This window comes from Anopheles arabiensis, chromosome 3, assembly GCF_016920715.1.
Source record: "Anopheles arabiensis isolate DONGOLA chromosome 3, AaraD3, whole genome shotgun sequence".
NCBI classification, from domain to species: domain Eukaryota; kingdom Metazoa; phylum Arthropoda; class Insecta; order Diptera; family Culicidae; genus Anopheles; species Anopheles arabiensis.
The window spans coordinates 47,288,775-47,306,923 of record NC_053518.1 but is presented as its reverse complement, the minus strand read 5'-3'; the positions used below and the strand labels follow the sequence as shown (position 1 = coordinate 47,306,923).

At 40.0% G+C, this 18,149-nt stretch overlaps 1 protein-coding gene and 1 long non-coding RNA gene across 14 annotated transcripts in view; one reads left to right on the top strand and one right to left on the bottom strand.

The window, feature by feature from the left end:
- LOC120902030 (tyrosine-protein phosphatase Lar) overlaps window positions 1–18,149 on the top strand; it is a 239,669-nt gene that overhangs the window by 46,909 nt on the left and 174,611 nt on the right. For all 13 annotated transcript variants that reach the window (XM_040310497.1, XM_040310494.1, XM_040310495.1 and 10 more), the window contains 2 exons: window positions 3,508–3,551; window positions 16,518–16,563. The gene's annotated coding sequence lies outside the window, so the exon portion shown is untranslated. The remainder of the gene's footprint in view (window positions 1–3,507; window positions 3,552–16,517; window positions 16,564–18,149) is intronic.
- The window catches only part of LOC120902033, a 38,190-nt gene continuing 30,831 nt past the window's right edge, over window positions 10,791–18,149 (bottom strand). The window contains exon 4 of the long non-coding RNA XR_005739364.1: window positions 10,791–12,858. This is a non-coding gene — a long non-coding RNA (uncharacterized LOC120902033). The remainder of the gene's footprint in view (window positions 12,859–18,149) is intronic.

Genomic DNA, 18,149 nt, shown 5'->3' with positions numbered 1-18,149 from the left:
TACGACTAAACCTAAATAACGGTTTAAAATGGAAGATTTAACAATTAACAGTAACGTGACAATAAAGTCCATCCTTTCTTTGATACAGGTTCTTACTATACTATGCTAGTCTTGAATAGGAGTTCATATGTGTACCTGTTTGCTTCGGTATGACAGAGATGACAACTAGGTTGCTTCCACTAATCTAACTACACGCTTGCTACGCAAAGTGTTAGACATTGACGTCTGCTGCTAAGCGCCAGGAAGGTTCATGGGGGATCTAAAGTGAGCGAAATGCTCCGAAGCAACTGAGTGTGCGGTACCGAGATTGAATTAAGTTTTAATTAAAATTTTAATGTAATTATCGGATTAAATGGGTTCCAGTGCGAGCTGTTTTCGATCCCATCGAGAGACAGAGAGAACGCGCGTGGTAGTCGAGCAGCGCGTTTGTCGCGTTTTGTAGCAATCTCGTCCTATTCCCGTTCGAGCTGTTGGCGCGAATGCTCCAAGGTTGCGTTGTTGACCGCTGGGACGCCAAACTAGCCGTCCGGCAGGATATGGATGTGCAAGCGTTACCTTCATGCGCTGCAAAGGGCCATCTGATAGCGTCGTTAGATAGTGCCGTATTGCTGTAGTAGGACCGCCGTTTCGCTCGACAAAATGGTACTGCCTCATGGTGCGCATTCATTTCTATTGCTTTAGTTGGTACGAGTGTCGCGAAGGAGTGTTTTATATTTTCGTATCACGGGTCGTTTCGCTTGCCGTGTCCCAATTTCATTGTACGAATTCCCGAGACGTGGCGCTCTATGCGATAAAGTGTGTGTGTGTGTGTGTGTGTATGTTTGTGTGCCTGCGAGAGTGAACGAAGCACAAGTGCGCTCTTGAATAGTCGTGTGTTAACATGTGATAAATTATTATTCGTTGCTCAAAAGTTTCGTCTCATTTCGATGACATTCTGCACGGACACGTTTGCATGACAATGCACTCCCCTGCACCGTATTTCAGGGAAAATGGAACATTGAGAGCTGAGGGAATGCGTGTTTAGTTGTCGCTTTGTTTAAAATATTGGTAACATGCAGTGCACATTTACTCGCGGTGTGAATAATTTGTGAGTGGGTTTGGTACAGCTTTACATACATGTTCATACATACATGTTCATGTTAATTTGATAAGTTATTTTTCAGATTTTTTTGCGTAGAGAAAGTACAACATTTCATGCCAAATAAAAATAAGTACCTTAACGTAAAGGCTTTGTCTTTGTTAAATTTGTGGTCACATTGGATGTGATTTATCTAAATTGTAACTTTAGAGTGTGTTGAAGTTGTATCTAGATATAATCAGATTGGTCTTTGCACATTCGATCAAATAGCCTGCAAATTGATAATATATGATTAAAAATGGTTGTGTGTAATATAAAAGTTAATTAGAACAAGAGTAACCGCATTAATATGTACTTAATTCAACTTATGATGAAATGTTGCACAGCACTAGTCTCTGTAGCAAACGGGTGCACACATTTGGCGTAAATATATGTTGATGTTGTTTTTCCATCTCTGTGGAAAAGAGAATGAGAGCTATAGCAATACGAACCAGAGCCACTCGGTAGGTTGGAATTGAACTAGGTCATCTGCTCGAACACACAGTATTGTGGTGAATTCGAGTAGTGCAATAGAGGGCTTGTCATGGGAATTGCTGTCGGCACATGAATCCTTCGCACTATTCATTGGAAGGTAATGTAGTAAGAGTGTAGAGTTAAGAGGATAGGAAAGGTCGAAGCACGGTTCATTGACTGTTCTGTAATTGAGGTAAACCCAATGAGGTTAGTAGTCTCTCTGCCTTTGCGGACGTTTGCAGTGCTTGCAACGTGACATTGAACAGGGAAAATAAATTTCAGCAAAGCTAAGGTTTTTCCTAAAACTAAGGTCATTTTATACCATTCTCAACAAGAACGTGAAAGTTACAAGAATACAAATATATTATATTGGTGATAACCGTGGTTCATTCGTAAACTCTCACGACTTAACTACATGCCCGGCGTGGGTAATACTACATGATACGAAAAGGACGAAACTTTGATAAAAAAGTTTTAAAAGTACTGCATGAACTATTAGAATAAAAATAAATAAATTAAAAAATACAGTGGATCTGTTTACCCACTATTTTTTTACCGCAGTTCAGTAAATGTTATCGCCGGAAAGTTCAGTAATCGTTTCAGTTAATTATTTTTACTGAACGATTCAGTAATCTTTGATGCTAACCGAAATGACAGCTCGTTTACTGTAATCACAATAAAGCCATCCTAATATTACTGATTGTTCAGTAATTGATAGTGATTGTTGACGAAAAGTTGACGAATAAGTCGTTCAAATTGAGGTTTATATTGCTGCGCAGGAAGGCAGTTCGTTCAGCTCATGTTCATTCATGTTTCATAGTGTTTGATACAGTTTTTAAATGTATTATACCTAAACAATGGTTTGATGATTGTGTAAGCACTCACGGTCACAACGAAATTTCATCCAGCGTAGTAGATTGTAGCAACGATTTTGCATAACAACCTGGCTGCCAATTCTTCAAAATTAATTAAGCAAGCTCAGATAATATTTTATCAGAATTCTTACCTGAAATTTTATCGGGGTACCTGTAAGCGCTTACCTACTCACCCGTTTGCACATCACGAGCAAAAGGGTTATCGCGATAGGCTTGTTTTAAGGCTTTTGAGGATTACTTAAATTTGCATAACTTTTTCTTACTGAAAATCAGGACAAAAATTACATCAATGCATAAATTCAGCAGAACTATCTATGACTGAATAGCTCTCAGTATTTTTTTTACTGAAGCAAACTAAGAAAATTGCTTTATATATTGTGTATCCTTTGAACTAGTTTTTCGTATAATGAGATAATTCAATCCAAAAATAACTCCTAGTCTAATTTAAGCCAGAAAGTAAACATTTCATCATGTCAGTGGAACAATATTGTACAAACAAAGATACATTACAAAATCGTTTGTTTTCTTGCAAATTCACCGAAAAACAAATAAAAAATGATTTTAAATCGTTTCCCTAATCCAAACGAACGGCTTCCCACATTCAATCGGTGAATGCGGTGATGTAATTTTAAATTAAAAAATCTAAGCTGTCAAACCATATGTCCCAGGAGTGCAATTACGCGCTCGAGAAAATATGCCGCTATCTTGCGTTCAAAATACGCTGATTCGAGTATCGTCAACGTATTCAAGTTTTACATGCTTATGATGATAGACTTGATTTAGCTTTTGATGGATGCTATTTGTAGTCGAATAAGTTTGAACAGTTCAATTGCTCATCTCAATTTTGAATTGGGGTATATTTTAAATGTGAACATGGTACACCATATTGTGGTCTCCGAAAGGGTGTTCTGATTCCCTTCTGAAAAAATGTATTTTTTTAAATTTATTTTATGTAGGTAATATTTAGCACCTTTCTGTTCTGCTAAAATATTTGAAGTCAATAAACAAGTTTTAAGTGTGATTTTTTCTCCTATTTTTCAGAAATTGATTTGGATTTAGCACGATAATCGAAACGTTCTATAGAGGTATGTATTGTTGATTGTTGGTCATTAGAATTATGTAAGTTGACAGAACATAGATAGCGAAACTATTTTGTTCGAACTAAAAAATCGGATGTTACTTGAGGGGTTTCAGTTGTAGCTTTTTAAAAAGATGTTGATATTTTTGTCTTAAATTAAACAATTCATAGTTTAAAGATGCATTATACTTGATATTTCAGTTTGTTTTGCAAAAAAATTATAGCAAAGAAATAATAATACCTTGTTACTCGTAATCACTGTTTTGGTTGCAGACCGTAGTTCACGCTTAACTGTTAAAAAGGACACATAATTGCTTGATTGTCTGTTCTGTTTTGGCTAGCTTAATGGCGATTTGTGTTCTAGTGGTGGTGTGGTTGGTTGACCAGCGGCCAGTGGAAATATTGCTGATGATTAATTAATTTCTTCCTCAAAATTTAACGGCAGTTCAATTATTCTAATGAACGACAAACCAGTCAGCCAACCATTTGTACAATGAACACTTATTAGTACACAAACGCGCGTTGCGGACATATCTGCGCCTGTTCTCTCCACCACCGTGGAGCAAGTCTGGTATGGAGTTAATGATAATCCTAAATCCCCTTCAATAATCCACCAATTTGGTATCAGCCATCCAGCGCAGACCCCACTTGTGCGGACGTTCTTGTTGCATGGACCGACCATAATGAGGCTGTGGCGTTATAAATATATTATTCTCAAGCATTAAACAACTTCATTCGACCGGAGACATAGGTGTCGTTGCTATGTACACATCCTGCCGGAACCTATCAGTGTACACCGGGCAGTGAGCACAACGATGGCGACACAGTGTCGCGGGAGACGGGTATTGAACGGGTGGTCAGTATAATACAGGCAAAGGACAGACGTTAGCAGGATGCGTGTTGACCACCACCGTGGCCGTGATGTCACTCTGTTCAAATACAGGAAAGGCAGTGCACGCTAACTGCGTGTTCGCTAACACTGCCATATAGAATGGGTGGAAGCTCTCGGGTGGACACGCGATTGAGGTGTGAAGGAAACTAATCCGCTTGCAAAAGAACCCCGGCCATTGGTGACCCGTCGCTCATCTCGCACAGAATTGTGCATGAACGGCTTGGCCGTGGGCTAATGTTTGAATATTGATTGTTAATTAAATCGGAATAATGATTTATAGCAGTATGCCATCAGTGTGTACGACTGTTTCGGGTCGCTGCTGCTGGAATTTGCCACTAACAATCACACAACCTGACGGGCTTTTGCGTATGCATATTGGTGGATTTTGTGGTAGGCGTATATGAAGCGTGTGCATACACGCACAGACACATACACAGTGTGTAAATGCTCCAGATGATTGGATGTATTGTCCTGATGGCACCGCCGATGACTTAGCTTTGCATAAATCTGCCAATTGTGCATTCGTCAGTCGGAGAACGTGTACAGATCGCTTTACCACCATGCTGCTAGATGACACAGAGTACGTGACACACGCAAAGCGCTCGAACGAGAATGATGAAGCCTTTCTTCTAAGCTCTGGTATTCGTCACTTGTCAATGGCAGTTGCGCTCACGCTGAGTGTAAGATCGTCAGTGGGTGGACTTTTTTTAGAAGCGACATTCTTTCTGAAACTCAGCTGTTCATGGTCGAAGAAACACAAGCTCACCTCATTTACTTTTGCTCAGTGTACGCATACATGTTTGATTGAGAAGCATGTACCGTTGAAATTTAATGACGTAGAATATCCTCTTTAATAGAAACAGTCAATCGTGGTGAAGTAGCAATCATATAAGTGTTTAAAAGTACCAAAGAAAAATATTTCAAGACAAGTTCTGATAAGAATATGATATTTTTGTTTTGTTATAAGTCTAGTCTGTGGGATCATCGTACTTGTGTGAATGTTAAGAGGGAACAATACAAGATAAATTGAATATCAACATGAAGAGGTTATCTTCAAAAAGCTACTATACAAATACGAGTTTTTGTTTGTAATGAAAAGACTAATTATTTTTTCTTCCTGGGCTATGCAATTTCGCAAGAATAAGTCTTGGGTAAAGTTGAACAGGTGCAACCGGCTTGGTAGAAACACTCTTACTGTTTAATACATAATGAAAGAATTGTATGAATATTTGAATTTGATTGATTCAAAAGCCTTTAAAAATTTCTTTTGCTAATGTTCTTTGGGGCGAGAGCCAAAAAGAGTTAGATCGAATTAACAAACTTGTTAGAAACTTTTTTTATGTTTATTGAGCACATATAAATTTTCCGTTTGTTGTAAAGAGGAAAAAGAAGGAAAGCAACTATTTGTCACTGGAATTAACATTTCTACCCCAATGCAAGAGGTATTGCATCCCCATGGTTGTAACAAAAGCGGCAATTATACTTGTATTCCTTCATTCGTAATCCAAATCCGGCCTCCTAGAACGACAGAAACGGGGAAACCAACAACGGAGTACCAACTTGTGCACATAAATCGAATCAAATACTCGTTACAGATTGCAACCATATTGGCCAACGGGTTGCCCAGTTGTAGGTCGGTCGACTAGCCGAGGACAAGTGGCTTGGCGGGAGGTAGTTTCCTACATTTAAGTACTTCCTGCAACGTGTAGAGTAGAGGCGCGCTTGTTGGTGCTTTGGATTTGTTTCGAGAGGATTTTTTTGTTCCCAGTATTCCGTTTGCTCAGAGGTAGGTGGCTCTCTAGGAGCAATTATGCCGATGGAAATGTGCTGCGGGAGGTAGAGTACGTGCCGCGTCGCACGTTAAACAGTGGGAGTAAAAGTTAACTGTGCATACATTAGCCCCTGTTTCGTACCGTACGTACCCTTCTCGATATGCCGGGCGGGCTCGATGACACCCTGCGGCAGTGCTTTAGCAGGTGAAGTTGCGCAAGTTTTGGCGTCTCGGTTCACGGCAAACATGCTCATGGGGTGCGAAATCGAGAGACGAACTTCCTCCAGGACGCGCGCACTAACGACATCCAGCTGTGCAAGGTGAATCTTGCTGACATAGAGTGTACCCGGTGGATACTAGTCGGTGCGCTGCCCGTCCTAAATTCGCTCTACGTAAGAGTAACACCTCGCAATGAAACTGCTCGGTGGTCGCGGTTGTGTGCAGCTGTATGTGCAAAAGTTTATTAAAACAATGTAAAGTTGCACAAATTTATCCCGCACACCATCGGACTTAGTTAGGGCGACACTGTTCTGCGCTGTGCTGTGTGTCGTAGAAGTTGTGAACTTGCTGCTGAAGTCGACGTCGACAGAGGTGTAGATCGAATCATCGTGATAATGTCATGGCACTTGGTGCACGGTATTCGAGTTTTCTGTCAGAACTGGAGCGCCGATGTAGGAAAACCCGGAACTAAGGGCTCGGAGAGAGCTTTTGGTAAGTTAAAATGGTCACAGGCCGCAAGAGTTAAGCTTGACAGGGGCGCAAGAAATTGACCTCAACTGTGGGGACGAGAACGTAGATTGTAGATAGGGAAGGATGCTCTACGCTTTCCCCTTAAGTGGGAACAGCTCATGGCCGGCATAATATGCACAGGCAGGGTTTCATGGGGAGACTACGAAGGGGCGGGTTAGTAATTAAAGTCTTGATTTCGCATTAAAATGCTTCGTACTGTTTTGTGTCCTTCGATGCAGTGGGTTTGTTAGGTGACAGGGGTAAACTTGTCGCTTCCCTAGCATCTTCCATTCGTGGTAGTAGTACCCTTTACGATGCTTGTTTTTTTTCTTCCCGTGCGAATGGATGTTCTTGTTAGATTAGAGAATGTAGTGTTACGGAAACTGGAAGTCGCATGGAGAGGTGATAGTTTAGTTTTTGGTTTTCTACCTATGCTGCACGTACCGCAGAACCGCAATAAATGAACACGAAATGAACGACCCTTACATATCACGGCCAAGATGACGTCGGTGACGCTGGAGTGACTCTAAAGGACAAAGTGATGCGATACGGGACTAAATAGTTTAAAGTGTAATTTCACCAGAAAGCAGGTCACATATTTGAGCCGTCGACGGTGCATCGCGACCTTTGCTGCCCTATGGAATGGCCGCCAACGTACGTTGGACGTATGATAGCTTTATGCGGTACGTGGAAGACACTTCTGAAAGCGTTTGATGATAGGGCACAAGTGTTCGTGTTTGGAATGTGTTACACGTTTATAGTAGAATAAGGGTCACCAAAAAGGAAAAGACAGGAACTGCCGGAGTGGTTACGGCCAGAGAAACGTTCGAAAATATGTCGAGTTGCATGTTGGGATGTCATAAAGCCACGATTTGGAATAAAAATCCTCGCAAGTTAAATAAGTTTTCATCTTTTAACTTAAACTTTTAACGGCGGGAATGAATCGTGAGAGAAATGAGTATTCAAGTTGGGAACAAGATCGTGTTTTGCAACAACAAAAAAAGGTAGAACATGATGTTATGAGTTTTGCAAAAGTTGTTAATTCATAACGCGTCTTAAACATAATGAGTTATTTTAGCATTTGAATGAACGTCGTACCGTGCTTTCGTTGAAGGATCAAAATATAAAAAGAAGTTATCGATACGGCGGCCTCTGGTTGGTGTTTTTGTAGCTTCTGTACTGATTAGATCATGGATTGATGTCCAATTGAACGTAAATCAAATCCTAAAACGTAAATCAAATGAGCGGGCCTTAAACATTGGAACAATAATTAATTGCTCTTGTAATCGTATGGTTTGATGGACAGGTTTGGTTTGATTGATCATTATTAGTAACTGACGAGCTTAAACGGTGGTAAAAAATATAGTGAACAGCACTCATTGGTTGTGATGAATCGAAAAGCAACACACCACTCTGCGCTTCTGCGTGCCAAACTCGGAGGCAGGTTGATTGCAATTGTGCTTATGCAGGACGAAAAAGTTGTGAATGTATTTAGTCGGTATAATCCTTGCTTCATTCTTGAAGCTCGCTCGGGTCTCGTTAGATAGGAAAAAATGGATTAGGTCAAACTGAGATGATTGTAGATGCAAGTGTGCAGTTTTTAATGCATTTTACAAACTATGCAAACGTGATCGATTTTCGAGGTTCATCTCCTGACGAGCTTGTCTGACCGACCGATGCGCCATTGATTGGCATGGTTGGGCAGGATGGTGCCAGGAGCAGGACGAATAGATAGTTTGTTGTGAAGAAAAAGTATTGTGTGTTGGCAGATGGATACAATTGTGAGTAAGATACGCAAGCATTTGAAGACTAGTTCTTGTTGACAAGCTTCCGACCGAAACGTTTTAACCTCACTGGCAAACTCCCCTCGGCGTTGCACGATACGACGACGTTGGTTGTCAGCATAAACCGACAGACCAAATTTCGGAAAGTTATGCAAAGCGTAGAAGTACGTGTGTGTGTGTGAGTATATATGAGTGTAGCAGCACAGATTTTGGGATGCTGAGGGATTTTACGTTTGCCAGCAAATGTTTTTCAGGAGAATATCAAATTATCTATCTTTGGAGACTTCACTCAAGATGGTACCACAAAATGATGGTGGACGATAAATAGGATGGTCGTGATAGACGATGCTTGGGGAATAAAACTGATGGAAATATACCCACGATGACAGGACAATGGGGTGGAGAAATGCTTGGAAGCAGTTTGGAAATGGAAAACAAATAAATTCGTTCTCGTTCCCATCTGTACTGTTGCAGCATTGCTTATTGAAGTGATGGTTGGGATGGTAGAAGCACCTTATGCAGGGGACCGTTTGAGGGGTGGTATGCAAAAAACCAAAAAATGGTCCATCTTCAAAAATGTGAAAACCTACTAGACCGGATGCTTACAGTTCTATCGTTTGCGCATCGACCATTCTAAACGAGGATTATGAGTGATCCTGTTCATTGTGTATATTATGCATCGGTAGAAATTGTACCGACATACGAGTGCTGAAGCAGTTTCATTGCGTTTTAGCAATAGTTCCGCATATAAGCTACCTCTGATTGTGTCTTCCTTATGAACTGGCAGATGATGGTGGTGGGGTATCGTATCCGGCTCCTCACACAACAATTCGCAACCCATTGCAATCCTTCATCGTGATTGTTGATTTTTGCGAGTAAGAATTTCTATGCTAGCAACTCGCTTGGTCAGAGATAGATGGCACAATTTTGTTTGCGAACAGCAGTTGTAGCTAGAAACAATGACTTGTTGGTAGCTCCTAAGATCGTTCGTTTCGTGTTGCATATAGTGTGTTCCGTACGTGCACTATTTATATTCTTTAGGACAGGATTTTGCTACTGATTGTTCGTCTAGATTGGGTGTTTCTGTAGTGGGTTTTCGAGGGTGTCCTTTTCCTTCCCTTTCCCATGAGGAATTTCGAGCAAGAAACATTGTTCGGTTTAATTTGGGTGCACCGTTGTGAGTTGGGAAAAATGTTCTAAATGTACATTCAGCAAATTAGAAAATTTATTTCTTCAACATTTCCGCTCTTCTCTCTGTCTCCCACTTCCTCACTCTCCTTTATTTCTCTTTGTGTCCATCGCTGTCCCTTTATTTCTCAATGTATCTCTATGTATCCTTATGCAAGCAATAGTAAAATGTTGCTACACCTGTTCGAAAAAGCAAGAGAAACAGCAAATGTGCAGCAAATCGGATGGAATGTTGGCATCTCAACTGCTGTGTGCTGTGCATTGGGTGATGTGCACTAGTGGATCAAAATTTGGTTGCAGCTGGTAAACCAGCTAAGACATTCAACAACAGCAACGGCGATGACCAGAACGGAAAGCAACATAGCCGACGAGCGAACGAAATTGCTTAAAACCGGAACGATTAATTTAACCTGATTCAGGGCATATTTTTTCTCTGCAGCAGAGGTACAGGCAACACTGCTAAAACAACGGTGCAGTAGAGGATATACGAAAATTGTGCGACTAGATCCATCTTCTAAGCGCCCAGAATTGCCAAATTCCCGAAAGCCGACTAAATTGATGTGAGCCATATTTTAAATTTTCCAATTACTTTCACTCTGGTTGCTGTCGCGCTTGGGTCTTGCTGATATGGTTCTGTTATCGGATGGGAAAGATAAGCTTGTTTGCTTCCATTGTATTGTATCTTAAGCAGAACAAGGCAATTAATTGTCATAGTAGTATGGAATGGTTTGAGGCTGTCTGCTAAAACCTTGTCGTGCTTATGTTTCGTGTATGTCGTTCTGAATTATTTGTTCATTGTAATCTAGTAGAAAGAACTTAGAGGTGTAGATAATTTGAAAGAAATATGAACCGAGACGATATGTTTTGATTTTTCATACGCGTAAACATACTGTAAAACTGACAATTTGCGTTGATTCTTTATTGAATTTGCATTGCATGGGTAACGGATAATCGCGGTCATCCACGCAGAGATGTACAACACATTTTTCCATAACCTATCACTAACGAAAGCTGTTGTCCTTGTTGTTAATTCCACTGGTCGAATGTATAATAGAATGTTTGAAGGAACACAACGGGCACACAGTGTTTAGCTAAATGGGGGAAACAAATGTATGCCAGCAAGGTATATACACCCTCTATCATTGTATATTCTTCGCTCAACAATTGCGATAATTTTTGATACAACTCCCGACGTTCGTTATGTTTTTGTTGATTCTTGCTGGGGGATTTATGAAGCTCGTGAAGGATACCGCAATAGCGCCATGCTTTTTCGACTTAAAGTATGAAAATGATTCCAGCAGGCAGATGATGTTTCAGAAGTGGATTCTCTTTTTCTTTGTTTGTTGATGTTTGCCTGCACACATTATGTTTGTTTTTAGAAACGCTGTAATGTTTGACCCTGAGAGTCTCTAGAATGGAAGATACTTGAGGTGCGCTTGTGTCATGCGTATGCTTTTCTCTATTGTGTAAATTCTGCTCAGTGTCAGAAGCGCTAGCACCAATCATCATTCGCAACGCAAAATTTGAGTAAGAAAGTAACAAAAACATTGAATGAGCAAAAGCGAATAATGTTGTGCACTGCATGTGTAGTGCAGAGGAATCAACACAAAACAATAGATCGTTTAAACTTACGGTATACGTCACACGCTGTATCCAAATTTGTATATTTGCGTAAGAATGTAAAAGAAGAGAAGCACTTTTTTCTGAAGGGACCATTTGAATGAAAAGGTGGTGACTTTTTTGTAATACGTGCAAGTGGGATGAAGCCCCTGTGCTTGTCGTGTGTGTTTTCTCTGTGTGTATGTTTCTTTTGCGTGCAAAACATGTGTCCGAAAAGCAGCAAACGAGCCATGTGTAAACGATGAATGGAACGTAGAAGAATGATGAAGGCATTCCAACGACATGCCTCAGAATGGAATTTCTGATGTGAAATCCTTCACACGGATCCTCTCGCTTCAGCTTCGAAGGTTCATGGTGCGACTCGACTGGTGGATGGTTGTTGAAGCGCGAGAGTTGGTCCTGTCAAGTTTTTCCTCCCATAAAGTACTCGTTTTTCATGGTTGGCTCAGCCTTCTTTGGAAAACCATTGTTGCTCGTGCTGTTGCTGGTGTTTTCGCTTCGTTGTCCTTTTTCTCCAACTAGCCATTTTTTCTGGCTTGGTAGATGAGTGGCGCACGTCCCGGTTCCACGATGTCTGCTTATGACGGGTAAATTAGTATCATCTTTCTTCCGCTGTTGAACGACGTTTTGACGACGGGGAAGTTATAACACAAACAAAACTCGGCCAAATGGTAGTGGATCTGCCGTGTGGCAGGAGCACAGAATTGGATTTCATAGTATGTGTCTGTGTTATTTTTTCGTTATTGCTTTGCCCATGCGTTGATGTTCTTGCAGAGCTTTCCACCGTACTGGAGTGCTTCTCCGTAGTACACTCGCATGCGAATGGTGATGCCATTTTTCATCAATTAATTACAAATTTATCATCATTCATCGACAGCTGGTGTGGGAGCCCAGGGATGAGTGCTCTGCAATTTTACCACGAGTGCGCCTGTGTTGTTTGCCGATTTTGTGCGAAATGCCGCCATGAAGACAGCTTGCGTTGAACGAACAGCCAACCGGGCAGGCAAATCAAGCAGGGTGTAGGAGCAGAAATATGAATCCTTTCTGCATGATTTGATCCCTGTTCGAGAGCCGGGGAAAAGGTTTGTATTTCTTTCCAATGGAGTTCGTAAGCAGGGCCTGGGGCTGAAGTAAACTGGGCGAGCTGGTGGTGTTGTCGTTGCAGGGTGGTAATCATGATGGTGATGGTGATGATGATGGTGATTATGGCTCTTTCTTCCACGCTTTCCTCCTCTGTACCATGATCAGGCTGTTCTGGTGTAGTGATCGAATGGAAGTTGGTTGAATTTAGGCAAGTTCTCGAACAGTGCCGTTGGAGACTATATCATCCCTGCAAAGAGATAAGGGACGAATTAATCAATAGTTATAATTAATGGGGTGTGTACAGAAGTTCAAGCGCCCTGAGAGCCTCATCAGACCAGTAGAGCATCCAGGTGTGTAGTTGTATGTATGTTTGTGTTGCGTGTATGATGCGTGTGCTCAGGAATATGTAATTTACGGATAATCTGAAGCTGTAATTTCGGTGGATGGTAATGAGTTTTTGGTACGCGCTGCAAGCGCCGTGTTTCATTGATGGTATTTATTTACCCGTAATCTAAACTGTGCTACTTGTATCAGGTCAGACGATGACATTCAGTCCAAGAGGCATGATTTATTTGCGCGATATGATATTACTTCGGGCAAAATAAAGTAGTATTGGCAAAACTTTGATGGCTTATTAAATGATTGAACAGATATGAGTGGTCTATATTATTGCTACTTGGTGTTGTAAAATTACACATGTTTTGGACTTCGTAGGGGTTTCTTTTCTTATCAGATAAATGTAACTAATCGCAAAATTTTTCTTCTTATATGCAGCAGTTGAATTGTAAAATGTTGCACCATAACTATAGCAAGCATCGTAAGCATATGAATATGCAGAAAACTTGTAATGTCATGCGGAATGTGTAATGTCATGCGGAATGTGACAAATTGTATTGACTGTTGGAACTTGGATCAGATGTACGTTATCGAGGTGGACTGTGTGGTAATTGTTGTATATGTTTGAATTCTTGCGCATGACATCGTTTTACGCAGAAGAAAACAAATTGAACTGTTTTTGATCCTTATCTGACGGTAATGTTTTATTATTAAAAATATCTTGTTGATAAACTATGATATGATGATAACTATCATAAACTTAATATTTGCTGAAATTGAGCTGGAAACAACACGATAAATAAAAATAACAAATATGTTTTGCGGTGCTTTTATCTTGATTACAATCGATTACATAATGCCATCGCTAGCTAGCCTTATTATATTGAAAGGATTCCATTGTATCATTAGAATTCATCTATTGGTACAATATTCATCTATTGGTTTGAAACATTCCACCAGATTGAACTGTTCCATTATATGATTCTAAAACCTGTGCCTGTTGCCTTCTCATATAAAAAAAGGTTAGTCCTAATAAAATCATTGCAAATTTACATCTAATGTCTCATTTGTCAATGCAAATCACCCACTCAACCACTACCATCACCTGCTAGCTGAGAGGTGCGCAATCACACGCGATAAGAATTTTCTTTCGATATGCTAGCTGGTATTATTCTGACCGGTTCTATCGACTATTTTCTCCCAGTGTATGTTTTCGCTATTAGACGAACATTTCGAACAGACGATTTCCTTTAAACGCCGCGAGCGCCACCTAGTGTGAGTATAGAACACTGATACCATACATCCTCTGGTGAACAAAAGCAACGGGTAAAGCTTTATCATAAGTACTAAAATAGAGCTTTGAAGGCAAAGCTCAGTAGTGCTTTTTAACTATATTGCAGCGTTCTTTATAGCATGCTAAATTGCAATACCATAAAATTTGCCTTCGTCATCCTTTATTCAGTAACTGTCGAACAGAAATCGCAGTTACCTTAAAATAAATGCCAGCATTTCGTCAGCTCGCGTGAGTTACGAGTTATGAAACAGTCGTGAGGACTCGTAAAGGCAAAGTCCTGGCATGAAAGCTGCTTCATATACCAAATTTTTGTTTTCATGACGGTATTTACAAGTATGTCACTATGTGACCAATTATAACAGGTTTTCATTTATAGTTTGCTATAGGTTTCAAATTTTAGATTTTCTTTTTGAAAAACCAACTAAACTAGTATGCGTAAAAATGGAATGAAAAAAAAATAGATCGAACAGATGAGCAAGTATGAAGGAGGGTATTGAACTTGCAAAAGATACAGATATACAAATATATAGGGACCAAAAGCATGAGTCCACAACGAGGGATATTCGAGCAGTTGATGAATTGGTGAGCAGAATCAAAAGCGAGGGTTTCTTTCCTTCAAAAGAGCCGGATCAAAAGCGATGGAGGGGCTCACGTGAAATGTCAATATGTTTGGTTTTTATTTACTTATATCATCATAATGGTGTGGTGTCATAGGTGTGATTGATCTCCTATCTGAATTGATATATGTGTAAGGTAACACATATATAGGTAAGATTTATTCCAGGGGTGTTTAATCTTTTCAGTTCGAGGGCAGCATTATGTAAAAAATAAGAATGTTGAAAGCCATTTTGACGGTAAATGTGAAATTGTGTTTTAAAAAAGAAACTTCTTGTTAAATACATTAAATTTGTACACCTTTCTATTATTAAATCGAGATTTTCATCTTATAAATGTAATAAACTTTTTATTTTAAATCTTACAAAGTCATTGTAAGCTGTTTGTAATTCGGTGTCGGACCGTTCCCTCATGCCAAGGCTGGTTATTCGACTATGTGGCATAAATAAGTTTGCAATTTGTAATGTAATTAATTAGAAAGCATGATCACGTTGATTGCATGTCGCATGAAGCAAAAGAAGGCTTGTAAAATAAATATCATGGGCGTTAGGTAAATAGGAAAAGCAACAATGTAAAATGAAAAAAAAAAACACATAACAAGGGTTGTATTATGATTGTACGAAACACACGAGGGTTTTTGTCCGTGCTAACAATCGAAGCTTAAGGACTACTAAGTGGACGGTTGTAGGTGAATGTAAATGTTCGAATTCAAACATGAGGCCGCAAATCCAGAAAGCGCGTAGGCGGTGGTCTTGGAAACCGCGTATAACAGTAGAACAGTTTAGCAGGGATAACCACCATTAGTGCGATACCGCGGCACATACCGCGGCGAATGACATTTCATTACTAAGACTAGGTGCGAGGCCACGGGCGTGAGAAAATGCTGACAGTTTTTTTCAAAACGTGTGGTTTTGTCAATATGTTGTAACCTGAAGCACAAAATATCAAATAAAAATCTAAAAAAATGCACCACTTGCTAAACAGAAAACTTAAATGAGGAAGGCGTTAGTGTCAAATCCATTATCGCGAGGAAAATTTGTAAAAACATAATTAAATTAACTACTACAATTCGAAATAAAATACTACTATTATTATTACTACTGTAACCTGGAGCAGCCAGAAAATATAGTTGACAAAAGTAAACAACACGGGACAAAATTTGACGTTTGCGAAAAAGCATTAACAAAAATTTATCTGGCGCAATTGTGATCCATTGTTATTGTAATGCTAAAATGCATGGTTCTAATTGATTTATGTATCTATTTAGTGCTCTATTAACAAAATATCGATCGTTATTCAGTGGCTTGCGCTTTTTGTCGTTCATGTTTTGTCGAGAGAAAAGCTCTTTTTTGCAGCCGACAAGAAGTTTTGACAAAGTTGACAAAATGTTCAACATTTTGTCACTCCCGTGGCTTCGCGCCAATTGGTTTGACATCCGAGTTATACACGTTAAATGCAGCCACGGTGAACGCGCTTCGTGTATGTGCGGCCTGACACATTATATATATTATATGTGTCAATATGTGATATATTATAACAAAAAATTTAAAAGTTTCACATTCACTTCTACTCGTTCACTGAATGTATCTTAAGTTACTAAATGTCCAATTAAATGTTCTCAATAATTAAAGTGTTATGTTTTGTTTTGGTTTTGTTTTCAGATGACGGTTGCAATTGAAGATATGTCATTAGTTGAGACAATGTCAGGTGAGCAATAATCACCAAATATAACTTTTATATTATAAAAACTATACATTGAATAACGATACAACTTGATAATTCGCGATACAGTACATATGACAGCATCAACGCAAAGGGGTAAAACACTTTGTTTCGACCGTAACCATCTCGTGTTCATGTTTCTTGTAGGCATTTTGGCCACGAGAGAAAGATAAATGTTTTCGGAGAGTCATTTTTTATCTTTTTCAAATCAGTGCAACAGAGATACCTTGGTCGTCGAATTTGTCCAGGTAAAGGCAAGATGGATAATGAGGATTTCAAGGGTATTGTGGATGAGTGAATGATATTGCTTGTATTCTCTAGAGGGGAAAAGAAAAAAAAGAACAGCAGTTCCATACGTTTACCATCAAGGTGGTGGTCAATGTGTGAAGCCGAAAGATAAGGATTAATCTTATTTTAAACCTCCTTGCTTTCGGCTCACCGTAACTCATCTCCAATTTCAAGCGATTGTTTTTTGTGAGTTTCAACGCGCAGCATGAAGCGCTATACAGCACATACTAAGGTAGGGGGTATGTCGGGAAAAAAAACCCACAACGAATGTTATAATTTCCCTATTTCCACCTGCACGTGCACGTAGGTACGGTGCGCTATGAAGTGATACCGGGACAAGAATGGCCAGTTGGCTGTCATCCTGTTCTGGTTTTGGTTTTATGGAGCGAGGAAAATCTTCGAAAATTTATTGCGACCCATCGTTCGTTTCTCTTTTGGAAACGACCGCCCGCTCTTTATCCGGTAAACCCGGTTGTGGTTGTGTGCAACGTTCGCGACCAAGGTGTTGGTGAGCTAGCGTACCGCTACTTTGTGGCAATTTTCTTCCGATTGCGGATTATTGAGGCTCTCCAGAAATGGTCCCAAACTACCATCTACGGAACCAAGCTGTCCGAAAATTGTTAGATCCGGAGTAGGAAGAAATTCGATGAGTGCAACTTTAGCGTTAGTCTACCGGTTGAATGTATGGAGTTATGCTGTACCTTAGTATGTGCTACAATTTTTGAGTGTATTTTGGTTTTTTGCACTCTGTCGTTTTTGTTCGGTTTACGGTTAGCTGCCATTGCTGCTATGGAGCGCTTGGTTTGTGCATACTGCTTTATGCTTTGGGTTGTTTTTCTTTCCTTGTGGTGAAACACGTTAGCTCTTTGGTGCAGTTTTGATAGGAACATAACAGACTGCCGTGACAGTACTGTTTTTTACTGTTTCTTTGCTGTGAATCAGCATCCGACCGAGCGGCTTTCTAATAAAGGAAGTGTTTGTTGGCGAAACAAATTTATCTTCCTTTCGATCCTTTCTAGAACATGATTCTGTCAAATCTGGCTGGATTCAGCCATTCTTCGCTCTCTTACCCACATTCCTGCAACGCTGGCAAATTTATGTCTTCGATCCATGAAGCACTTGGATTAGTGCAAGGATTAATCATAGATTAGTCAAGTGCTCGGGACCATCTGTGGCTTTTTTTATTGTTATCGTGCTGAAGATGTTTGTCGTCGCAGTTGAAGGCGGTTGAGAAAGTAGTGGGTCTCGCTGCTTGGATGTTATAAAGCAAACGCGTGAAATTT